Below are 23833 nucleotides of genomic sequence, written 5' to 3' on the forward strand. Positions count from 1 at the left end.
TGAATTTCCGATAACGAACTTCTTCCGTTCATGGAATATACTCGATGCTTTGTGCTCGGAGAGGTAAGGAAAAATATATTTCTTCCTTGTACTTGAAGCTCGTCTAATTCCATTCTTGCTAGCAGATTCCTGGAACCCACAACGACTAGGTTTTACTTGATCTTGCATATAGTATTAAAAACAGTTTTATAATACATAATGTTTATGTAACAGCAGACATTCAGGGAACCTCCTACACGTTAAGTAAATACATTTGTAAAGTTCAAGTCCTGATTCGAACGCCACATCAAAGAAAGTTCCGAAACATCAGTTTCCTTCTGACAACAATATGCCTAGTAAATTTCCACCTCAAACCTGCCCCACTAATAGCGACCGTTTTAGGAACTGTCCACGTGAAGTGATTGACATTTTGCCAATTCAATTTCTTTAGAGATTTCATATCGGTTATCTTTCCTAGGTTGTGTTATTGTGTTGGGCATTTTTTTTAACAATGTGGAGACCTTGGGAGTGTCAACTCGTTGCAGTTTGTGTTGGACGTCTGAAAACTGCAGGTACCGAACTGGCGTTCGAATCAGGACCTATACCATACCCGAAAAGTTATATCAGTCAAAGTGGCGGCGATTATGGTGAACGAAGGGGGCAGTTACCCCATCCCCACACTTTTTGCAACTTTTGCTCCCGTATTATGGCCTTTGCATACTAAGCTTTCAATACTAAGTAAAAGTAAATTGTCCTTACCCCAAATTGCCCGTACTTACCATACGCATCCTGTGTTGCCAGAAAAATGAAAAATATATAATGACCCTGTAAAATCTCCGCCACTGTTCGGTTTATATAATATAATGTGTGCCGTTTTCGTTTAAATATTACTACGTAATATTTGTTGTTTCATCACATGTAATGTGTAACATGGACTTACGTGGTTGTTACAAGTTCTATCGTTAGCACACGCTTATTCAATTTGTGTCTTGTTTCGCAACTTACTTTCGGTAATTTATACATTAGTGATTTTAGAAAAACGACGAGTGTAGAAAAACGACGTGAAATAACCACATTATGCCGGAATGACACAATATTGCTTAGAATACTTGCAGAAAAGGGCACGGAATTCTTTCACTGGATATATCTCCATAATAGTGCAAGATATAAAAAAACCTGTAAGAATATATTTTGTTTCGTTTGTAATTCTAAACAAAATATGTCTCTATGCAAAATTGTCAAAAACCAATTTTAAAGGAGTTATGATCGATTCCATTTGTTAGTGTGTGGTGAAGCGGTGGCCATCTTGAATTTATGGGCCCCTAGAAATCTTAGGCCCGGTATGCCAGATGTCTACCCATTTTTTTTCCTTTCTTTAGGCATGCCGTAACAGGATCAGAAGAGAAAACTCGCCCACATAAAAGATTTCTGCGGGTCTTATGGCCAGGAGCTGGCAAAATAAAATATTGCTTAGAATCCTTGCAAAAAAAGGGTACGGAATGTTATCACCGGATATATCGCCATAACAGTGCAAGATATGAAAAAAACTGTAAGAATATATTTTGTTCCGTTTTTAATTCTGAACAAAATATGTCTTTATGCAAAATTGTCAAAAACCAATTTTAGAGGAGTTATGATCGATTTCTTTTGTTGGTGCGTGAAACGGCGGCCATCTTGAATTTATAGGCCCCTAGAAAACTTGGGTCCGGTATGCCAGATGTCTACCCAAGATTTTTTCATTTCTTTAGGCATGCCCTAAAAGGATCAAAAGAGAAAACTCGTCCACATCAAAATTTCTGTGGGTCTTATGGCCAGGGACTGGACTAATAAGGGTATCGATTATACAGGGTGTCATTTTTATGGCGCCCACGGACCACAGATTCGTATAGAGGACATCAAAACAAACAACTTTTCTCAGTAACATTTTTCTCCTTGGTGCGTCGTTTCGACGCTACAGCCGTTCAAAAAGGACCGTTTTGCCGCCTGGATGTTGGCAACCCAACACAACATTTGATCGTATTTGTGACGTCATTTCCTTCGGCGAAACAGCGCACGGCAGGGTTGCAAGGAACACAAAAATTATGTGAAAAATGACAAACTATCAACCACATTATTAGCTGTAAAACGAAGCGAGAAACTCGTTCACTAGACCGAACACCATAGCCTACCAGCCAGAAGATCAGCAGTCATCTCAGGAGAAGGGGATAGTGAACGAACGATATGAGAAATGGTAAATAAACGTATTCAAAATGAAGTGTCAATATCGGATTTTGTCTTAAGCCTACATGTGAAATATCAACAACAATAAATTTTATTGGACTTACAGCTTACATGTTGGCTGTTTACGCCCAGCTACATGTCAAATATTTGCATATCTCGTTGCAAGGTTGATATCTACAGGTTTGTGTCCAGATGCCTTGTGGTACTTTTGTGCATACAACGTAAGTATTTGAGATTCACGTTGTTACATTACGGCTAAAACACGTACAGTGGGATCCATGAGTATTACCATACAAATTGTCCATCACCATGTTCGTGCACTTTATTTGACCCAATAAGAGCTTTAAGAATTAAAAGAAAACTCAAAACAAGCTGTTGATAACTTCTGTGCCAGCATACATAATAATCCATCGCTTAAAAATACACAGGATGTAAGTTAAAAATTAATGAAAATAGTCATGGACAATTTGCACGGTAATACTTATGGATCCCACTGTACAACCACAGTAACAATCTAATGATGAATCAGTAGTGAATATAATGCCCTGTTAACAGTTGCAAACTATTACATGTGTATCCGGTGCATAGATAAACACAGTCGTCTGAGAGCTTGCGTTACTACTACTAATATCCCTGTATTTTCAACCATTTTTGTCACTTGCCTCATAATGCCCTGAATAAACATTATATCATGTGTTACTTACCTTTGGAATTTTGAGTTCTTTCATTTCTATTTTGTCATCTGTTCAGTGTGTCACAGACAACTAGTATCAGAATATTCAGAAGGACGAAGTGGATAGACTAAATTGTAGATGCTAACTTGGTAACTAAATTTGCAAATGTAAGCTGAGACATAATTCGATATGACTTCCACTTGAATTCTATTTTCTTTCTACCATTTTTCGTATCGTTTGTTTACTCCCTGTTAAGTTACAGAACGTGTTTTCTCGTTTTGTTTTACGGTACGTAATGTGGCGGATTGTAGCTATGTCATTTTTCACAGAATATGTGTGTTCCTGGCAACCCTGGAACGCATCGCTTCACGACGGGATATGACGTCACAAATGCAATCAAATTGTGTGTGTGGTTGCCAGCATTCAGGCGGCAAAACGGGCTTTTTTGAACGACTGTAGCGCCGAAACGACCCACCAACGAGAAAAATGTTAATGAGAAAAGTTGTTTGTTTTGATGTCCTCTATACGTTTCCGTGTTCCGTGGGCGCCTTAAAATGACACCCTGTACAATGTCCTTGCAAAGATGCCAAGGTTGTGTAATTCTTAGCAATAAGTCACATTTCATTGCAGAATATTGTCTGTTTGAAATCTGAGAGCTCTTTCCGAAATTTTAGCTTTCAAGTATTTTACAAGTCAAAAATTTGTACCATAAAGCAAGCGAATTTCCAGCGCGTTAACCCGAATGGCGTCACCGAGTCACGCAAGTGATCATGGGAAGCACTCACGTGACCGCAGCGCCGTCCGCTATTGGCTACGGTTCCCGTATTAGATGCTGGCAATTGGCTGCATCTGGTATATTTAATTCATATTCTTGAATCATAATCTTTACCTTATTAATCACGTCCTTTAGTTTGGCTTTTTATATGAACACACTTTAACATAATCTTGTATTCTGAAAGCAATCTGAAATGTGATGTGAACCTCCATTTAAATTTTAGTCTTCTTCCTTTTTTCATCTCCAATTGAAATATTGCCCTCGAAGGCAGGCGGCCATGTATTTGGGTTGAGGTGACAAGTGAGCAACGTCCCTCGTTATGAAGACTGGAGGAGCGTGACGGGGGATTTCGGAGGGGGGAGGGGGCTGGGAGATCCTCGACGTCTCAGCCGAGGATGGACTGCCTGCACGTGACCGGAGAAACCGGAAGACAATGGGAGGAACGCGGACGGAGGAAGGTAAATGAAAAGTCCTCAATCTTCACTAGGGTTTCTCACAAACTCCGGGCGGCCATTGGGCTTTTGTTAGCAGCAAGGTACAGTCGGACGGAAATAGCAATGCCTTCAGATGAATCTGACCCATATGGTTTTGATGACACGATTTGAAGAAATTAACTTTTAGAATTATACAACTAAAGTGATGTTTTGTCGCAATCGTGGCCGTAGCAGCATATATACGAGGGATATCCACTAAATACGATCCGTTTGCAAATATTGCCGCTGCAGTTGCGCATGCGTGCCTACTTCGACAAGTCACGGACGCCATTTGCAGACAATTTGGACAGTGCTTGCGCATGGTGCTGTGCGATTTTAACGTTCAAGAAAATTGAAAATTTGTATCTCCGTTTTTATCACATGTGGTTGTAGTTTCTTGAAACTTGTCAAGGTCTTAGAATGATTTAGATGATATTACATAATGCAATTAGAACAATTCCAGCTACCTATTTAGGACAAACATACAAGCCCTACAATGGAAGGGACATACGTATATTTCATTATCGTTAATACACAACATGTAAATTTATTGCATACATTAAATGTGTGACGTAGTATCTTGCATAGTGAAAAATGCCTTTGAAGTAATCACCTTTGTTAGCTATTCATTATGTGAGGTAAACAATCTTAGATGCTATAAATGACTGTGTTGACAGTCTCAGGTGTGATATCCGATTCTTGCCTTCAGTTTTTCCAACACTCTTAACTTTTGGATGAAACCAATCTATCTTTCAAGTAGCTCCACAGGAAGAAGACCGGTGTTGTCAAGACTGGTGCCTTCGGGGACCAAGGAATGACACCAAATCGCAAAATGACGTGACGTGGGATTTGAGTTGAACGTTCCAAGTATCAAACCATTGTTTCACGCATTCACTAATTGTTGTTCATTTAATGTCTTTCCCTGTTGAGCTCCAAACTTCCCTTCCGGAACACATGTACTGTGAAGTCCGTTCAAAGTAAGCTCCTCTATACAAGATACACGACTGCACACACCAGGATTCTTTGGCTACTGGAATCAGTCAAACAACAGGCTCCACAATGCCGCTGCTCAGTGTTGCCAACCTCGGAATAGAATTTGTATTTATTTTTGTGCAGGTTTCTGGCTAATCGAAACGAGTGATTGTTGGATTTACGTGATGATGAGAACAGTCCATGCTCGGGCCGGGACTCGAACCCGGTGGTGTGATCGAAGGTTGACCTCTTAGAACGCTCAGCCGCAGGTTCAGGCAATTTCAGAGGAGGTAGTCGAAAATGTAAACTTTCGACGCTACAGGAAGATAAATAATATATCGTCAACACTGCGTTTAGTGGGTGACCTTCGAAGTAGGCATTCAAAACGTCAATCCCACTTTCACGTAGTATACCTCGGCAACTGCTGTCTTGCAGACAAACGAGGTTCTGGCGACTGGCCTCACAATTAGTACAATGCTCTTTGAGACTCGAGTGCTGTCCGTGTGTGTTTGTGACTGCCTCCCATTCATCAATTTCAACTCTTCACCATTCATCCTTATTTCCGCGATTATCCCATAATGGCAAAGAAAAGCTACGAGTATATAAAACAACCTAATCAAGTAATCAGAACATAAAGTTTGCAGAAAAATAACTGAATATTCCTTAAATTGTTTCACCGCAACATCCTTAGGAGGCTAAAACACAAACACGTATAGACCATGTACACAATTATGTAGTCGTAACGTCGTAGCCTTGTAATCAAGGAGTCCTGGGTAAGATGCCCGGTAGAGACACATAGTTCTTCGGATCCCACTTCAAATCCTAAGGCCAGTCCCGATTAGGCTCAATCCATGTGAAATCAACCAACAAAAAAACAAAAATATTTTTGAACCTTTACGATTCTGATTTTTAAGACTTTTTGTTTCTTCATTGTACCTATCAAGAGGACAAAAACTGCCTAATTTCAGATGTTTTGGAAATCTCAAAAACACCCCTTTTATATTTTTGAAAAAAAAATAATGTTTTGAAGACATCAATTTACTACTTGTGTGCAAAATTTAATAATGGGACGGCAAAGGGTTCCTATTGAAATTATTTTATTTTGTATTGTAATGCGTGTGAAATTTGCTAAATTTGTTGAATTTTTGAAAACATATTTTCCGGGTTTTTGAAAAATTACAAAATTCAAACATCACAGTCATCTTACATTTCAAATTAAAGCTCATTAAAAGCAGAAGAGAATGACACCAATTTGAGATCTCTAGGTCAAATAGTTTTTGATTTACAGTTGTTTAAAGATTTCAAAATGTCATCAAATTTTGAGATTTTTGCTTTTTTGAAAGTCAATAACTCAAAAAATAAGAGCCCAAGAAATCTCAAATTTGGACATTGTCATCAACTTTACTTGCACTACCACTGTACCAAAAAATTATCAATTTCTGACATGTCAAAGTTCAGACCATTATTGGTTGATTTGACATGGAATGACTCATTAGCCTTTCTGTTCAATAAGCGGGCTTAAAACAAACTCAAAATTCTACTCCAAATTATTGTACCATTTATGCAGTTCTATGTATGGTCACTTCCAAATTGTACAATGATAATTATTTAGGATTACTTTTGATATCTTCCGTTGCACCTGGAGAAAGAACCGTCAGGATCAACAATGTACGAAAAGAGTGAACAATCAATAATAAACGTTATCATAGTTACCATGATGTGAGATCTATGCAACAATTAGTAGAAATTCAATAGTTGGAGAACAGGCAAACTGCGTTTCTATCAGCAAGTGTAAATTACATAGTTAATTTGTGTACCGAAGGGACAACTGTGTGGATGTGGCGTTGCTGTTCCATGTCGATTACATGGACCAATGGGGAGTAGTCAGTCAGCGATCAGGCCTCGAGCTACTCAATGAAAATGACCTGATACTGTGCGTGTATAATATAAACATCCCACTAAGATAGCTGTATTTACTAGTAACGATAGAGTCTTGTAACCATAGGCGCCGACTTCATGGGGCTTGGGGGGGGGGGGGGCTCGCCCTCCACAATGTTAACGATGTGGGGGCAGAGCTCCCAAAAAAATTTGTTTAAGAGGATCTAATGTATTATTTTCTTCTCTTGTAAAGTTTACTCTGAATTGTGCCACATGAACTTAACTTTAAATAAAACATTTGAAATGTAATAGACCATCAACTTTGGAAGGCTGAGACCGCTAAACCATCAACTCTGGGGGGGGGGGGGGGGTCTATGACCAGAGACAGCAAAACACATGACTTATTACTATATACTAATTATGAGTATTGTTAAGAAGATGTGCATGAACTAGGAGAGTGGATGGGACGTTCGGGCTACAAATGGCTCTCACATGACATTCAGAACGAGATAATTGATATATTATAGAGATCTGTTTTGCGCTCCGTGGTAGCAGATATTAAAAGTCGGGAATATTTTGCTATTATGGCTGACGAAACTTGTGACATATCCATCTGTGAACAATTGACATTTTGCATTCGAACTGTAAATAATTTTTTTTAATATTTTTGAGGAATTCATGGGCTTTTACGAGATTCCGAACACTGAGGCCAAAACTTAAAAAAGGGAGGGAGTGAGTCATTCATTAATTTATTTCAGTGATCAGAGCCCCCAATAATTTTGACAAGTCGGCGCCCCTGCTTGTAATCAAGGAGTTCCGGGTTAGATTCCCGGCGGAGACATTCCACAATGGTTCTTATTCCACTTTAAACGGAAGGTTCAGTCCCGATTTGCCTATCTGCACATTTAGTTGGCTTAAAACAAACTTCCCTTCGATGTTTTAGTGGTAATTTCATCGCCTTGTAAACAAAGTGTCTCGGATTCGATGAGTATAAAGTGGACTTAAAAGCAATCGCCACCCCTATGGAGTGAGGGTTAAGGATTTCTCCTTGCTATCAAGCCGAGCGGTTAGCACATCGCGCTGCGACGCCAAGGGTCCCGGGTTCGAATCCTGGTCGGGCTTGGTTGTTTGTGAATGTCCATTCATCAATTTCATCCTTTCATCACTCATTCTCATCTTCGCAAATTAGCCAAGAGGCACAAAACGCGAAGTAAAATAAACTAAATCAATCAATCAATCAATCCTTGCTATCAAGACATTCCGGGTTCGACTCCCTGTGGGGGTTACATTGTACATTCGTTTGGATCCAATATTAAACGGTAAGTCTAGTCCCTATTAGCGTATATGAGCACGAAAGTAGATTTAATCAAAATTCTCCCCGGTAGTGTAAAGTAACGTGGACGCATTGTAATCAAGGGATCCCAGGTTCGATCCCCGTGGAATGGTTCGAATAGCACTTTAAACTGTAGGTCCAGTTCCGATAAGTCTGAGAACAGAAGTAGATTTCAGTCAAAGTTGTCCCCGATAGCATAGTGGTAATGCCATCGTCTCGTAATCAAGATGTCCCGGTTGAATCCCTAGTGCAGCCCTATTACACAGCGGTTAGGATGTTCCTTTAAACTGTATGTCCAATCCCGATCAGCTTATAGTAGCAATATACGGGCTTACAACGCGCTTGTTGCATGAAATTTAGTTACAAAATAGTTTAGTACCAAAATTAATGTGATGCAGCGTAATATATACAATGGCTCCGTGCGCCCCCTTGAGTCAACAATCTATAACAACGGGTGTCTCAAAATGACGAGATATTTTGAAACGGAGGTGTAGAGAAAAGAATAAATAGATGCAAGAGATTCTATCGTGGAATCAATAGTGCAGAGAATGCCATTACATAATTACTCGTACATACTGCTGAAGAGATGGGTAGGTTTATGTCTTGAATAAGACGTCCAGTAGATGAGGACTTTTTCTAAGCAACCATTCCTCCAGTCTTCGAGGAACATCCTGCACCCGCATAGCTCGATGTAACATGTCCACAGAAACCTGTGCAGTTGTTCATTTGTAGCAGGTCGAGTCGAAAGATCTATGAGGAAGTCCCCCAGATTACGTCGAGCTATGCAGGATGTCCCTCTACGACTGATCATGATGTACTGGACGTCATCATCAAATATTAAAAGCTACCCATCTCTTCACCATTATGTAATTATGTAATGGCATCCTCCGTACTATTCATTACCATGATTAAATGTCTTGTACCTATTTATTCTACCCGCTACACCTCCGTTTCAAAATGTACCGTCATTTTGAGACACCCTTTACATATCGAAAATTACAAATTCATATAATTTGCAAAAATCTTCTCTTTATGAACTATTCACTCTGCTACTTTAACCCTTATAACAGTTAAACAGCCGATTATCCCTTCAATAACGGCCATTGTTACTCAAAATGTAGGGGAGCGCATTTCTTTCAAATTTGGGGCAACAGGCTTTAAGCGATTTGCTCATTTCGCCCCCTCTAATTGGGTAAAAGAGAGAAAGTACACGATCCCCTGTTCCCCAGTACACCTTTTCTTGGAAATATTCCATATCCCGAGGGCTCGAATGGAAGGAGCTTTATTTCGCTTTCCTTATTTAAAATCCCTTCAGGGCCCTTGTCTCCTAAGATAAACTCTGAACACTGGAAGCAAATTAACACCAGCTGAAGATGGTTTCCATGCGAAGCAGTTTCTTGAATTGTTAGTTTTGCAAGTCCTGGTTATCGTCTGCAACGTGGGTGCTTGAAATAGTTTCCGGCCCTCTTGAAGTAATTGTATTGCTTTTTAAGTGTTATGGAATCCAATTGAAGATTTGTGAAGACAAGGTAACCCTAAACACAACATCGTAAACCGTTGCTACAAATAGAAGAAAATATATATTGTATTTAAAACAACCACATTGCTAAAGCCAAAGGCACGAAAATAGTCCAGTCTAGGTCAAACCGCCCACTTATAGTGTTCCCAATAAGAAACATATACAAATTTGCATACACAAAAAACACTACTTCCCAAATTGAAATCCCATATACGCCACTGAGTAAGCATCCGCCCCCTCCGCCCCAAAGCAAAAAGCTTAATTCGCACAGTGATACTCAGCAACATTGAATATATCGAACAAACGTTCGACGTTATGTGCTTGTATTATTCGCATAACAATATCAGTTTGATGCGTTATTAATACTCATGGGTGTGATATATGTACTTGTGCTATCAGCAGGGCCCGGTACTTTATGTCCTATAAAACTGTAAAATATGTATGCAATTGTGTCATAAATTGAAAAATATGTTATAACAATTTAAAATACGGTCAGAAAAATGCAAAAAATTCCCAGCAAAGCAGTGGCGTGCGGTGACCATTTAGAAAGCCGAAGCACTGAATATACAGGGTGTCCCACTAGCTTTCGAACCCGAAAAAAGCGTTGTAATTTCCGAACAAACATACATAGGAAAATGAAATTCGCAATACACGTACCTTGTTTCATGCTGAATACATGATCGTCACAGCAGGTGCTGCAAGTGTCTTCCCTGGACGTTCAGACATGTTTATACACGGCGTTCCATTTTGTGAAAAGTCCTATGTAGAGTCTTCGGTGTTATCTCGTGAATCGCATTCTCGATGTTGTTTCGCAACTCTTGCAGTGATCGTGGTTTGTTTCTGTAGACACAACCTTTAAGGAAACCCCATAAAAAGAAATCCGAAGGTGTGAAATCTGGGTATCTTGGCGGCCACAATCCTTTGGAGATGATTCTGTAACCAAAAAAGGACTCAGTTTCTGCCATGGACACGTTGGAAATATGGCATATTTTTTGGAAATAACCGCGACGCAGTAATTCATCATCCAGCTGATTAACAAATGCACTGAAGATGCGTAATTAAACTTGCGTGTTTACTGTATCTTCAAAGAAGATGGGTCCAATGATACGCTGTCGGGAAATTGCACACCAAACTCCCACCTTCAATGGTCCTTTACGGCGTTCAAATTCACGTTGGACGGTCTGATACGATCCCGATATCCAATATTTCTTTACAATGAACACGCGTTCTGGTACGGTGTACCGATCCATCCTCGCGATGCAGGGACTCGTTTCACACTAACCCACACGCACCACTTCCCCTGGCGCCAACTACCGTTTTTGGTTTGACGCGTGCGTTTATGTTCAACCCTGCCTCGTGTACAGCATGAAACAAGGTACGTGTATTGTGAATTTCATTTTCTTATGTATGTTTGTTCGGAAATTATAACTTTTTTTTTTTCGGGTTCGAAAGCTAATGGGACACCCGTTATAATTTTTAAGTAAACAATAGCAAACCAAGGGAAAAACTTGCCTTGATAAAAATCACAGCTGGTCATGAAGCGCAGTTTCTATTCTGTTTTCCCCCAAAAGCAGCTATAGCTACAGACGATCGTAGATGGTTAACAGGCAGCCCGTGCTCGGCTATTGACTTCACTAAATTTCCCAAATGACTGTACCCAGTTTTGGTCCAAGAAGTATTTCTATCCTTTCCAAACAACAGACAACACCAGCAAAACACCGCATTTAGCTCAGCGCTACCGGCTAACTCGTCACATTTGGTATACGTATTACACTGAAAATATCTAGTGAATTTACTGGTCTTTTGAACCAAGTTCAGTAGATCTGGTGTTGGTCGTCCATTTTTAATATCTCATTTTTTTCTGAGAAAGAACAAGCAGAAAACGGCTTGGACAAAAGCTCTTTTATAGCACACATTCTTCTATATTACTAGATATTAACTGGTACCTTAACATATTTTCATACATTCGGCAAACCAAACCCGTAAACTGAGGAAAACCGAAAACAATACGAGTTGAAACACTCCGATACACTCTCGAACTCCCTTTCCGATGCTAGCTTCGGTTGCAGAAGAAATACACGCACACGGCCCGTGACCTTGTGGTGCGCGCGCAACTGTCTGCACTGCTTAACCGATGCGATAGGAATATTGCTTCGGCTCAACGTCAGTGCAGCCCTGCAGGACTGGTATTTGTTCTATTTGTAGCGAAGAAATGTGACGGTTTTATCTATTATTGAATAATCGTGTGATTATAATGACATAATGTATTGTTACATTATTGCATATTGTATTCCGAAGCAATGCTTCGGTAGCTTACCTTGTATGCACGCCACTGCAGCAAAGCCAAAGATATGCGCAACAGTACTTTTGAATTTCTCATTAAACGGGAGTCAGTATCTTCCAGTGTGCCTGGCTCAAGCGACAAGTGATTTTGAAACTCCAGTACTCGATTGTCGATTGAGTAATGTACCGAATGTTATTTTTACTTTTAACTGTAGTGAGAAGCGAAAAGAAGGTATAGACATGTTTACTTCCTGTCCGGTGATTTTCATACCCACACAACAATGGTAGAGAACATTTTTCCTCAATAATGTACAGCACTGCTATCAATTGTCGACGGCATATATGTAGAAAGGGGGTATTATTGTTCTGTACTAGTTGTAAGAAAAACTGAGTCTGCTTTTAATTTCTACGTCTGTAATTTTCTTATCCTGTCAACAATAATATAAACTATCCATGCCCTAAAGATAAGAAGAATAAATTATAAAATAACCGTTTATATGCAAAACAATTACAAAATTAAACATGTTTTATTACGAGAAAATTGTAGAAATAGCTATGTTGTGAAAACGTAAACTTGGTAAAATATGTCAAAATATGTCAAAATATGCCTTATCAAGTTCGTCTATTTCGGGTGATTTTCATCAGATACGTAAAGATCTCAATCCAGTATTCGATCTGATGCTAAATAAAAAAAATGTTATAATATATTATATAACATATATTATTCCTAGTTATAAGCTGTGAATTGTCAATTATAACTCACGGGCAGAAGATCGGGCAATTTGGGATACAATATATCCCCTCTACTATTTGACAGAATATTTTTTATCATTGAAAAAAAAAACAAGAATTAAATCAATTTCTAACAAGAAAGGAATTCAACTATTTCCATGGCTAAACGAATCCGACAAAATAATGATGATGAGTCCACATCGGGTATTGTTTACTCGGTCATCACTTACAATTAAAATATGAAATTAAAATGGCAGCAAAAATACAATTATAAGCTTAACTTGCATAACGCTTGTATCGAAAAGAATTTCATAAAGCTTCCACGCTATTGGACTTTCTCGGAAATCCTTTATTAAAAGAGCTACGGGATATCTCTGGTTTGAGGCTAAACACGTCGAAAGTATGCAATATCGCTTTTCCAGAAACTATTGAATAGTGACATTTGTTTTCGAATATTAATACTAAAACACAATTCGAAATTGAATACCTTGGGGTGAAATATCTGTCGAAATGTATATGCAGCTCAACGTGTGATCACACATGTTCGCACACTTTTTAGATTATTGGATGGGGGGCAAAACATTGATGAAATTTCAGTAGAAAGAAAGAAACTTATATTCTATCTCACTCTTTTACAAACTGTCTATTGATGCGTACAAAACAGAGGTGGGTCCGGGCCTCCAAACCCCTTTCCTTTGTACATTTAGTAGACTTTATCTCTGATGAACTGGAAGTGAAACACATAGGCCTACATACTCCCAAGTAAATAATAATCAAATCTGAACACAATTCACGGCTCTTCTTAAATTGAAACCTTCACTACGCATGCGCACTTGCGAATTGAATGATTATATATATTTTTAGAAAGTGTTGGTAGCATATGAAACAATTTTGGCCAGACATTAACGTGAACTTCTGCAGTCTTGCGAAAAAGGGGGATACCCCGCATCCCCTAAATGTGCCTTCATGCCACGGTGTTTTATGTACGGGGAACATTACCTTACCTTACCATATATATGGACATCTTCAAATAGGTGCAACAAACAATGCTTTAAAATTAGTTTTCTGAAAACATTCCACATTGATTATTGTTTATATTTTGTTCTCATCACCTACCTCCTGCCCTATTCAAGTCTAATCTATCCTTTGAAAAATAAATATCTCCGGCATTATCTGCTAAACGAATAGAAACTTTATAGAAAGAAGGCTCAATATTTATTTTTCATATATATAGCTATGTGTGTTTATATACACTCTAATTCTCTTTGTATATTTAATATAAAGATTTCTTTATTATCTGAGTATGTATATCGCATTGGGGGTCGGGGACAGAAAGTGCATTACCATTAATAGTAGAGGAGTAGGTCTAAATATGGGTGGAGGTTTAAATATGGGTTTTGGAGTTATCAGCTCTCCCGGGTGCTGCAGCCTGGCAGAGGCTATTGGAACTAGTTATCTTTCAAGGACAAAGGTTGCGGCGCCAATTCGCAAGAGAAAGTGGAGGTTAGTTTCGGCCTTGGACGCTGTTCTAGAATAGCGTCCTCCGAAAAATTTTGCAGGTATGTTTTAACTCAGAGTTTTCTGAATTCTAATATGCTTTGTATAGGTTATGATATTAGCGGTACATAAAACAAACGTGGGCTTTTATAATGCCATGATTTGTTCGTGAAATATGTACCACAGAGAGCGAAAATAAATTGAAGAAGAAAAATAGCGTGATGGTCTAAATATAGGCTATGACACGAGATCTAATGTTGTGATCACATTTTCAACAAATATTTGGATGTTTTTCTTAATTTTGATTTTTACCATTCTGCGTGATTTTCAAAACAACATATTATTCATAAATATAAATTTTATAATGTTTAAGCGATAAATGACTGTTTTTTTTAAATTTTAATTGCTTTTTGTGATATTGCCACTAGTAGCCCATATTTAGACCACAATTTTGAATTACATCATTTTAAAATTTCTTGGAAATTGCTTTCTTTTTTTAAAAAAATGGAGACCTTCTATACTTTCGCATGATATTACATTTAAGTACATATTTCATAGATATGCATTTTAAAGGCAGGTGCTTGATATATTAATTTTTTCCCTCCGAAAATGACAACTTAAAGAAGGGGGCTCATATTTAGACCTTTTCTTCTATGGTACAAAATTCCAATAAAAGTGATAATTTAGTAAGTCACCCCCCAGTTTTCTGCCAATGGACCTAAAAGCACCCCACACGAAGTTTTGTACCCGTGCGACATTTTCCGTCCATGCCCCACGTGTTCCTATATTTCTAAAAAGAATAGCATGCATAAAATGTAGGCATCCGTGCCAAACGTACTCTATACCCCTGAAAGCGTCTGATCACTTTAATATTTTTTATACTGGAACTGAAAGGTATGAAGGAGTCACCGAATACATATTTCAGAAACGTTAGATTGTAAACGATAATTTGCAATAGAGATTAGTTGTGGCCTGCCCCAGGGCCGGATTAACCTATGGGCAACTGGGGCAATTGTCCCGGTGCCCCCACCAAAAGGAAGCTGTGAAGGTTAAAAAAAAAAAGGTAAAGTGTTCCCCTGTGCATAGCACCACGCCATGAAGGCGCATAGGGGGTGTGGGGGTAACGCCCCACACTTTCTTGATCCGGTCGTGAGTGGGGGTGATGTGATCAGCATCACGCCCCTGACCGCCTTTACCCCCCAGGGTTTCCCCCAGGTACCCATGTTATTCGACGCTGGGTGGGCGCCGGGGTCGCTTGAAGGGCCTCCAACAAAAAAAAAAAAATTTAAGCAGCTGGCTATGCTTGTGAAAAATTACATAAGAAATTGTATTTTAAAAATAAAAAAAACTTCAATATTGTCGTATGTCTACACTTTTCTGGATTCAATTGTAGCACAGCTCTCAGCCGATCTGTTTGTAGATATCTGAAGCTCAGTATACTTTATAATATGGATTGATTTGGCTGTGGTGTGGAAATAAGGCACACGTATTCAAACAATCAATTCTCAGATACGATTAAGATAATAAATATTCCTATGAAGTACATAACTTGCTTTCGTTAATAACATCGTATTAGAACTGCGAGTTCAATGTCAAACATCAGGAAGACATCCCAATGGAACTGTCTATGTATGGACTCGTTCCGCAGTACATTTCCCAATGTCAAAATTCTCTTTAGAATGTATTTGGTCTTAATGGTAACAAACTGCAGCGAAGAAAGATCTTTCTGAAAAACGAAATTTGTGAAAAACAGGCTTCGTGCTGCCATGGGACAGGATCGCTTTGTTTATTAAGCATTGAAAAATGAACTTCTTCGTGAATTAGACTTCGATGACATAGTAGATGAATTTTCGGCGAAAAAGGTAAGAAAAGTGTGTCTACTATAAGTGTTAAGCTTTTGGGAATTTTCTTGAAGAAAGTGTATTTACTATAATTTCCACAATGAACCTGTCGGTAATTGTCCAGTAGATGGACCGTGCATATGTAGTGACATATTTACTCTTCATTGTAAATAATATCATTTATAAAATTATGTACGTACGTACAGTCTACTGCTCAGTTCCTTGTTTCCGTCTGAACCCCCTTAGTATGTACTATATATTGTAGTTACGGTGTTCACTCTTCATAATATACTGTAGACATCTAGACGCAGAATTTTCGTCCTGTAACTTTATTTTTCTGCTTTATTCTCCCTGCAAACCTATCTGCGATATGTTCGATTGTGAATGACTATTGATTCTAAAATCAGGTCTACCATTTCAACTGCTGAAAATTGGAGGTTAACATATTGAGCTAATAAAGCTCCTAGCAAAAAAATAATTTAAAAAATGGGGGGCCCCCACAAAACATTTTGCCCAGGGGCCTCCACAAATGTGCCTGCCACATGCTTCTAACTGTATTCGAGAACTAGCAGTATCGTCGTTGATTGGCAGATGTAAGGAAGAATAGTAACATCAGTAACGAGTACCGTCAATCTCAAGAAAATGATGCAGGCGGTCAGTGTCGAGACAAACCATGGCCTGCACCGAAACAGAAGCAAGAATTTGACAGACTTAGTCGATGCTTTCAAGTTTGTTTCTGAAATGAATAGACCTATGTATTCTGTGACTCATGATTAGACATCGGATTTTAGATTCTTAACCTATTTTTTTCCTTTGCAGGTAAAAAAGAAATAACAAGTTATGTCAACATATCAATACAAAACGCAGCAACAGACGAAGTTTTATAGTGCCTAAAATTACCTATTTTGCTTGTTAGAACCTATTTTTTAGGTTTATGTGCCTAAATTAAACCTTTTCTAGGTTTTTATATATATTTTTAGGTTTTACAGGATTTTTATATCACAGAGGTATTTACTCGGTTTGGTGACGTAACAATTAAATGACTTTCGTGTTTGAAATATGTTTTCTGTCTATTTCCCTCCCTCATCCAAGTCTATGATGTTTTTCGAAGCTCTAAACAAAACAAAATGTTTGACACCGCTGTTACCTGCACACATTGGCGGCGATCAGAGGGGGCAGTTGCCTCCTACTTCTTGCCCCCGCACTATGCACTCTTAATGCTAAGCCTTGTCTACTAAGAGAAAGTAAGCTGACCTTGCACCCCCCTCACTCCCCTTCCCAGTTTTGGCAGCCAATCGCCACTAATACCTGCACAGTCCAAAGTGCAAACTTCTGATCCACGTAGTCTTGCTAACTTTCGCGTCAGTTCAGTCCTTTTGTGGCATTCACGCCTTGCGAAGTAACGTTTCAACATTCAAATTTAGACCACTGACTATGTCTCCGTTGAAAGATAATTAAAAGATAAAGATAAAATAAAACCTTCTTTTCATGTTTCACCAAAATTCACGCATGATTTCCAGAGTAATTTATTCCTACATAATTCCCGAATATTGTGCAGCAAATTTTACATACTAATTCATTTTTCATGTCAACAAGTAACTTTTGCTAGTAGAACAAGTTTAGTATCGCAATAATTTGTGGATAATTTTGAAAATGATGCATGCAAATGAACATTTGGTTAGAATATTAATATTTGGTTGTTACATATATCTACAAAAATTTCTTACGGTTATTGTGATTTTTTTAACGATTGTATCTAATCAGGACTTATCAGGAATTTTGTACCATTTAAGTTTTTTTGGTCCATATCAGGATTTTACGACCCTAATTTAATACATTTAGAACTTATTTCAGAATTTCTAGAACCCATTTTAGGATTTTTAGAACCTATTTTAGGATTTTTAGGACCTATTTTAGGATTTTTAGAGCCTATTTTAGGAACCTAAAAGCACACTTTTTAGAACCTAAAAATCCTAAGTCTACTCATGACTTTCTGCATAGGAGCATGGAGCACGTTAGGCGAGGATGACTACTTTTTAGTCGCGTTAGGCCTGCTTTAGACGAAAGCATTTTCCTTGGCAATTTTCTTAACATTTATGACATGACCAAAATGGTACCGTGTAAAGTGAAAAATTTAATTGCATTGCTCAACGATAGGCTCGGTCCGTAGCATTTTTCGTAGCGTAACCAATCAGAAGCGACCTCTAGGTCACGAGTGCAGTTGTAATGGCGGCCTCGTGAGATGTAAACAACGTACCATTTCACGTTTTTAAAAGCCGATAACTATTCAACCGAGACGAATAACGTTTCCTATAAAAAGGTTTGAGGTATAAAGCAATAGCACTGCTTAAGTACATACATTATAACGTTTACGGTATATGTAGGGAATAATATTTTAGTTGTTTCAATTGTAAACACCGTGCACTCACAATAGATGGTGTAACTCAACGTGCTGTATATACAGTGTCCGAAAAGTCACGCAACTCGGTGTTTAAGACCGTATAACGGAACAGCGAAACGGAATGAGAAGAATCGCTTTCTGCCAAGAGAATGCTCTGTATATTGGGAAAATTTAGAGAGACAAACATATGTAAGTACATGCATGTTTTAATAACAAATAAGCAAATTGTTGCCAAAGGCGGAAAAACATTTTTTGCAAATCGCGTGTATTGATGCACAGAACTCACTGAGGTAAATTATTGCAACATTTCACAATACCAGCGAATAATTTGGATGGCCATCTATTGAATTTGACAGAAAAATAACTTTCACGAAGTTTCAAAAACATTGCACAAGGGAATAAATGGGCCGTTCCAAAAATCTATGTTTTCACAATATTACGAGGGACTCTGGCAACACTGTTGCTGTCACGTGTCACTAACAGACGTATTTTACCTCAGGCTATCACACTAAGGCACCTTTAACGACAAAGGAGAAAGTTGGTTATTCTATTGGCTATTATACATTGTAATCGCAAAAATTGGCCGAAATGTTTCATGAAAAGCTTTCTTGTAAAGAACAATCTGAGTAGATAGTAAATGTACCTTTGACCGCAACTCTGATTTCTTGACCAAACGACCACAAAAAGTTGAAAAACTCACTTTCTCTCCCTGTTCCGCGCCTCATTTATTGCGCTGACGATGTTTCACGGGCGCAGAAAAGCAGTGATGAGTGAAAGATGAGCTCTCATCCTCTCATCCTCTCATCTTCTCATCTTCTCATCTTCTCATCCTCCAAAATGTTTGTAGATCGTGACCTTTGTAAACCTCTCTCTCGAGAACGATGTGCCACACACACACATACACACATACACACATACACACATACACTCATTTTCTCTCCACGTTCCGTGCCTTATTTATTACGCTGGCGATGTTTCAGGGCGCAGAAAAGCAGTGATGAGTGAAAGATGAGCTCTCATCTTCTCATCTTCTTATTCTCTTATTTTTGAAGGACCAAATGTTTGTAGATCGTGACCTTTGTAAACCTCTCTCTCGGGAACGATGTGGCACACACATACACACGCGCGCGCGTGTATTATTTTCTCTCCCTGTTCCGCGCCTCATTATTGCGCTGACGATGTTTCACGGGCGCAGAAAAGCAGTGATGAGTGAAAGATGAGCTCTCATCCTCTCATCCTCTCATCCTCTCATCTTCTCATCCTCTCATCCTCTCATCCTCTCATCTTCTCATCCTCTCATCCTCTCATCCTCTCATCCTCTCATCTTCTTATTCTCTCCACCTTCAGAATATTGTCGTCAACATTAGAGATGAAGTTGGAGTGCTGGAATCAACGGGAACAAATATTTATATATCGTGACCTTCGTAAACCTCTCTCTTGGGGGAAGGATGTGGCATATACACACGTGTGCGCGTGCGCGTATGCCTTTTATTATTTCCGTATTGTAACACAAACAAACAAACAAAATAATAATTGTTGTTTTTTTAGGATACCTGGCCCCTATAACCTCGCCAGGGTGCGTGGTGCCCAACCAAAAAGTAAAAAAAGGTTCTCTAACGGCTGCGGTTATAGATTACCGCACCTCTGTAGAGTTTCACGTGTTTTTTTTCCCCCCAAACTTCCATGAAACCCTACAGAGGACCTCCGTAATGCATGCAACGTGTACTAACGACTCTAGTGTTATTTTGATGTTGTGATATTTTTGGATATAGAGTTTTATTGTGAGATATAGATAAAAATAATTATGTTTATTATTAATATTTTCTTGATGAAGATGGAGAATGTATGTGTATGTGTTACAAATAAAGTTGCATGCTTTTTTCTAGTGTGTGTGTATGTGTTTTTGATGTTTCGACAGCATCTGAAACGATAAAAAAAAGAAATTTTATTGTTAATTTTCTTGTGTAAAAACAACAGCAAATTTTTGTGCAAATTTTCTGATTTGTCTCGTGCTATAGTGCAAAAAAAGATATTGTAACTGATAACTAATGAAATTGACATTTGTAACTGATCTGAACTAGTGAAATTCGTATTGTGCCATTGTAACTGATTGTGCTAGTACAAAAAATTTCTTATTGTGCAAGAAAAGATGTTAAAAGCTTGTTAAAACTGCTCTGTGACCCTCTCGTTCTTCAGGTCGTAAGCGAAGGACTTCTCTGCAATCAGGATGACGCTACACAGGGTGTCCTCGGGCAAGGCATCGTGGAACTCGCAGACGATCTTGATGTTGGTTCGATCGTTGACCACCACCTGCTTTCTTTTTGTGGTATTGATGACGGTCATGGGTCTCCGGGCTTTGAATTCGCTGGGCGTGTAGTACATGTCCACACTTCCCTCGGTCACGCGTTTGTAAGCCGAAAACGCTTCGTAAAGTTTGAGATAATCGTTTTTGGTCATGTCGAGGTTGTAATTCTCGCGCGGGAACACTTCGTTCCTGCCGTTCTTGAGATAAATGTTCTTGATCTTGCAGTCGTCGAATTTGCTGGAATCTTTTTCCTGATTCTTGTCCCTCCCGGTCTGAAAGAGCACTACAACGAAATCTGGCATATCGAACTGTATGTTGTTGAACTGCGTCGTCACGTCGAATTCCATGTGACTTCCGGACGCCATCTTCTGTACGCACTGGTAACCGTGAAAGTGAATCGGCACCTGCGGACTTTTCAAGATCTCCGCTTTGTACTTGAGGGCGTAATTCGTTTCGTATTCCACCACCGGCATTCTCAATTCCATGCTCCGGATGACGCATTTCGCTGCTTCGGGTAAAGTGTTGGCTATCGGCGTGGTGCCGTCCGGACCCAAAGTAGCGTATCGCATCAGTGCGTCGTTGTCGTTGGCCGCTCTTCGAAACGTGACTCTCAGTCCTCCCTTCCACATGATCTCCTTGTAATCGGAGAAGAAACCAGGCAGCAGACGCATGGGAAAGAGCACTGTGTGACTTCTCGTCAATATTTTGGTCCCCGCTTCGAATCCCCCGGCCTGGTAGTACGCTGCGTCTGTTTTGGATAATTTCAAAGTTCCCACTGCCGTCGACGTGATGCCTGGATAATCTATTCTGTCGATGACGGTGTTGTGTTTCCTCACCTCCACCTGCGAGAACAGGTGAGGCACGAAGTTGTCCACGAGTATCAAGTTTGCTGCTGCGGGAAACGCGTCTCCGCTTTCTTTCTTCACTACGTCGAATTGAAGGTAGAGGTCCGCTCTGTGAGGATGAATGAACCCGTCGCCTACGTCCACGTCGAATTCGATCTCCCTGTTCGCTTCGTTCAGATTGGCAAACGTGCGACGGTTGGGAGGGAAAGATTGCAATTCGTAACTTTCGATTTGCTCCATTTTCACTATGTATGGTTATTTATTATACGTTGATCTCCACGATGGCAGTAGTTGTTGCACCTGCGAAATCCACCACGTCTCCTTTCTCGTTCGTCACCACCAACTCTATGTCGTCTATGCGGTTGCGACATACTGGAAAATAGATCGGCGAAGAGGGCGTGTAGATGATCGGTTCCATGAATTCGGAACTTGGTTTGAAAGTGGCTATGATTCCCGTCTGCTTGTGACTTCCTAATCCGTCCGAAGATTTCGTGATCATACCTTCCGCCACGTTGCAGTGTACGTTCAGAGTCTCTATGGCCAAAAATTTAGGAATGTTGGTTGCTACGTGCTTGATGCCAGCTTCGAGTTTTGTGTTGTTCTCGAAACCTAAAAGTTCTCCTATGGTGCCCAGGTCTACGGTCTCCGTCGCCGACAGGATTTCCACTCTGCGCGTGACCGAATTTTGAGAAAGGTACGTGCCTTTGGGTAACTGAGCTTGCAAAGTGGAAAGATTGTATTGTCCTGGCGTGACGACGATATGTTCGCTTCCGACGCTAATTTTGTTGTTGTGCTGCGTGACGTTAGGTATGAGGTACATGCTGTAGAATGCACGCAGAGCCATGGATTTAGGATAGACGATGTCGTCGTGCAGCGTGAGTTTCAAGATTGAAGATTCGCTCGTGAGATGGAACACGCCCATCCTAGTGATGCTGTTTGAGGTTCCACAATGCTTTCTGGAAATCCTCGATCGTAGGGTTATTTATTTTAGAGAGAAACGCGAGCACGGAGAGGCAGAGATGACCGCAGTTCACGTCTCCGAAATTTTGAATGCGTTCGTCGTTGTAGTATATAGAGGTTTTGTTTGTTTTCAGATAATGAATTAAATTTGTAGGTGGAACACCTCCGAAAGAATCGAAAACGAATGCTTTATCATTGTCGTTTTTGTGGTAACATATCCAATGCGTGCCTGGATTTTCTTGACCGTCCAAGTTGACTACTCCGCATTCTCTTCTTTTAACGCTTGAAGGTAACGAGTCGGACATGAAAACTCCTCTGAAGTGTTTGATTTGTAACGGTTCGATCAGAGATTCAATGTCTCGGTTGGTGAGTGCTTCTGTTTCTTTTTTTTAAACTTTTTCATCACGCCCTTCCCCTTTTTCTTCTCCATGGCCAGGTTGTGACGTTTCTGTTCTTCCAACTCGGCCTTGTTCTTCTTCGAGTCGATGACGGTTTTCGCGATGGCGGCACTTCCGCCGGCCAAACTTCCAACGGCCCCCAATGCCTCCAGGATGGCGGGGATGCTGAACATGAAACCTCCGATCTTTTGCTGTTTCCGCGAACGCTGCAATCTTTTCAATTGAAGTGTGCTGAGCAGTAATTTCATTCCGTGCCCTTTCGACAAGCAAGAACGTTTCTTCTCGCGTTGTTTCTTGGTGAGTAACCCATCGAGGGCACCTAGATTTTTTAGATTGGAGTATGGTATCTGGTACACGACACCCTTGGGCTTCATGTTGATGCTCTATGTGTTATTTTCACGGTATGTTATTTATATATATATTCTGAGATTTTTTCTTGTGTAGTTTTTTACGGTATGTTATTTATATATTTTCAAGGCCTCGCAGTCGTTACACAAATTCTATTACGTGCTTCGTTTTCTTGCCAAGAAGTTCCTTTGTCCCCTTGTACACGATTCGAGTTTTGTTCTCGATTAAAATAGATAGCTTCTCGTCGGATAACATGTTAGCGTATCGATCTGGTAAAAATAGACTGTATTGTGCGTTGAGCAACAGGCATACCTTGGGACCATACTGGGTAGAAACGATTGAACCGGAAGTTATCGTGTAAGGTTTGTCGACTTCCAATTCCTGAATTTTTACATACTCG

The sequence above is a fragment of the Lepisma saccharinum genome, chromosome 22 (assembly GCF_977018435.1).
Source record: "Lepisma saccharinum chromosome 22, izLepSacc3.1, whole genome shotgun sequence".
Classification (NCBI taxonomy): domain Eukaryota; kingdom Metazoa; phylum Arthropoda; class Insecta; order Zygentoma; family Lepismatidae; genus Lepisma; species Lepisma saccharinum.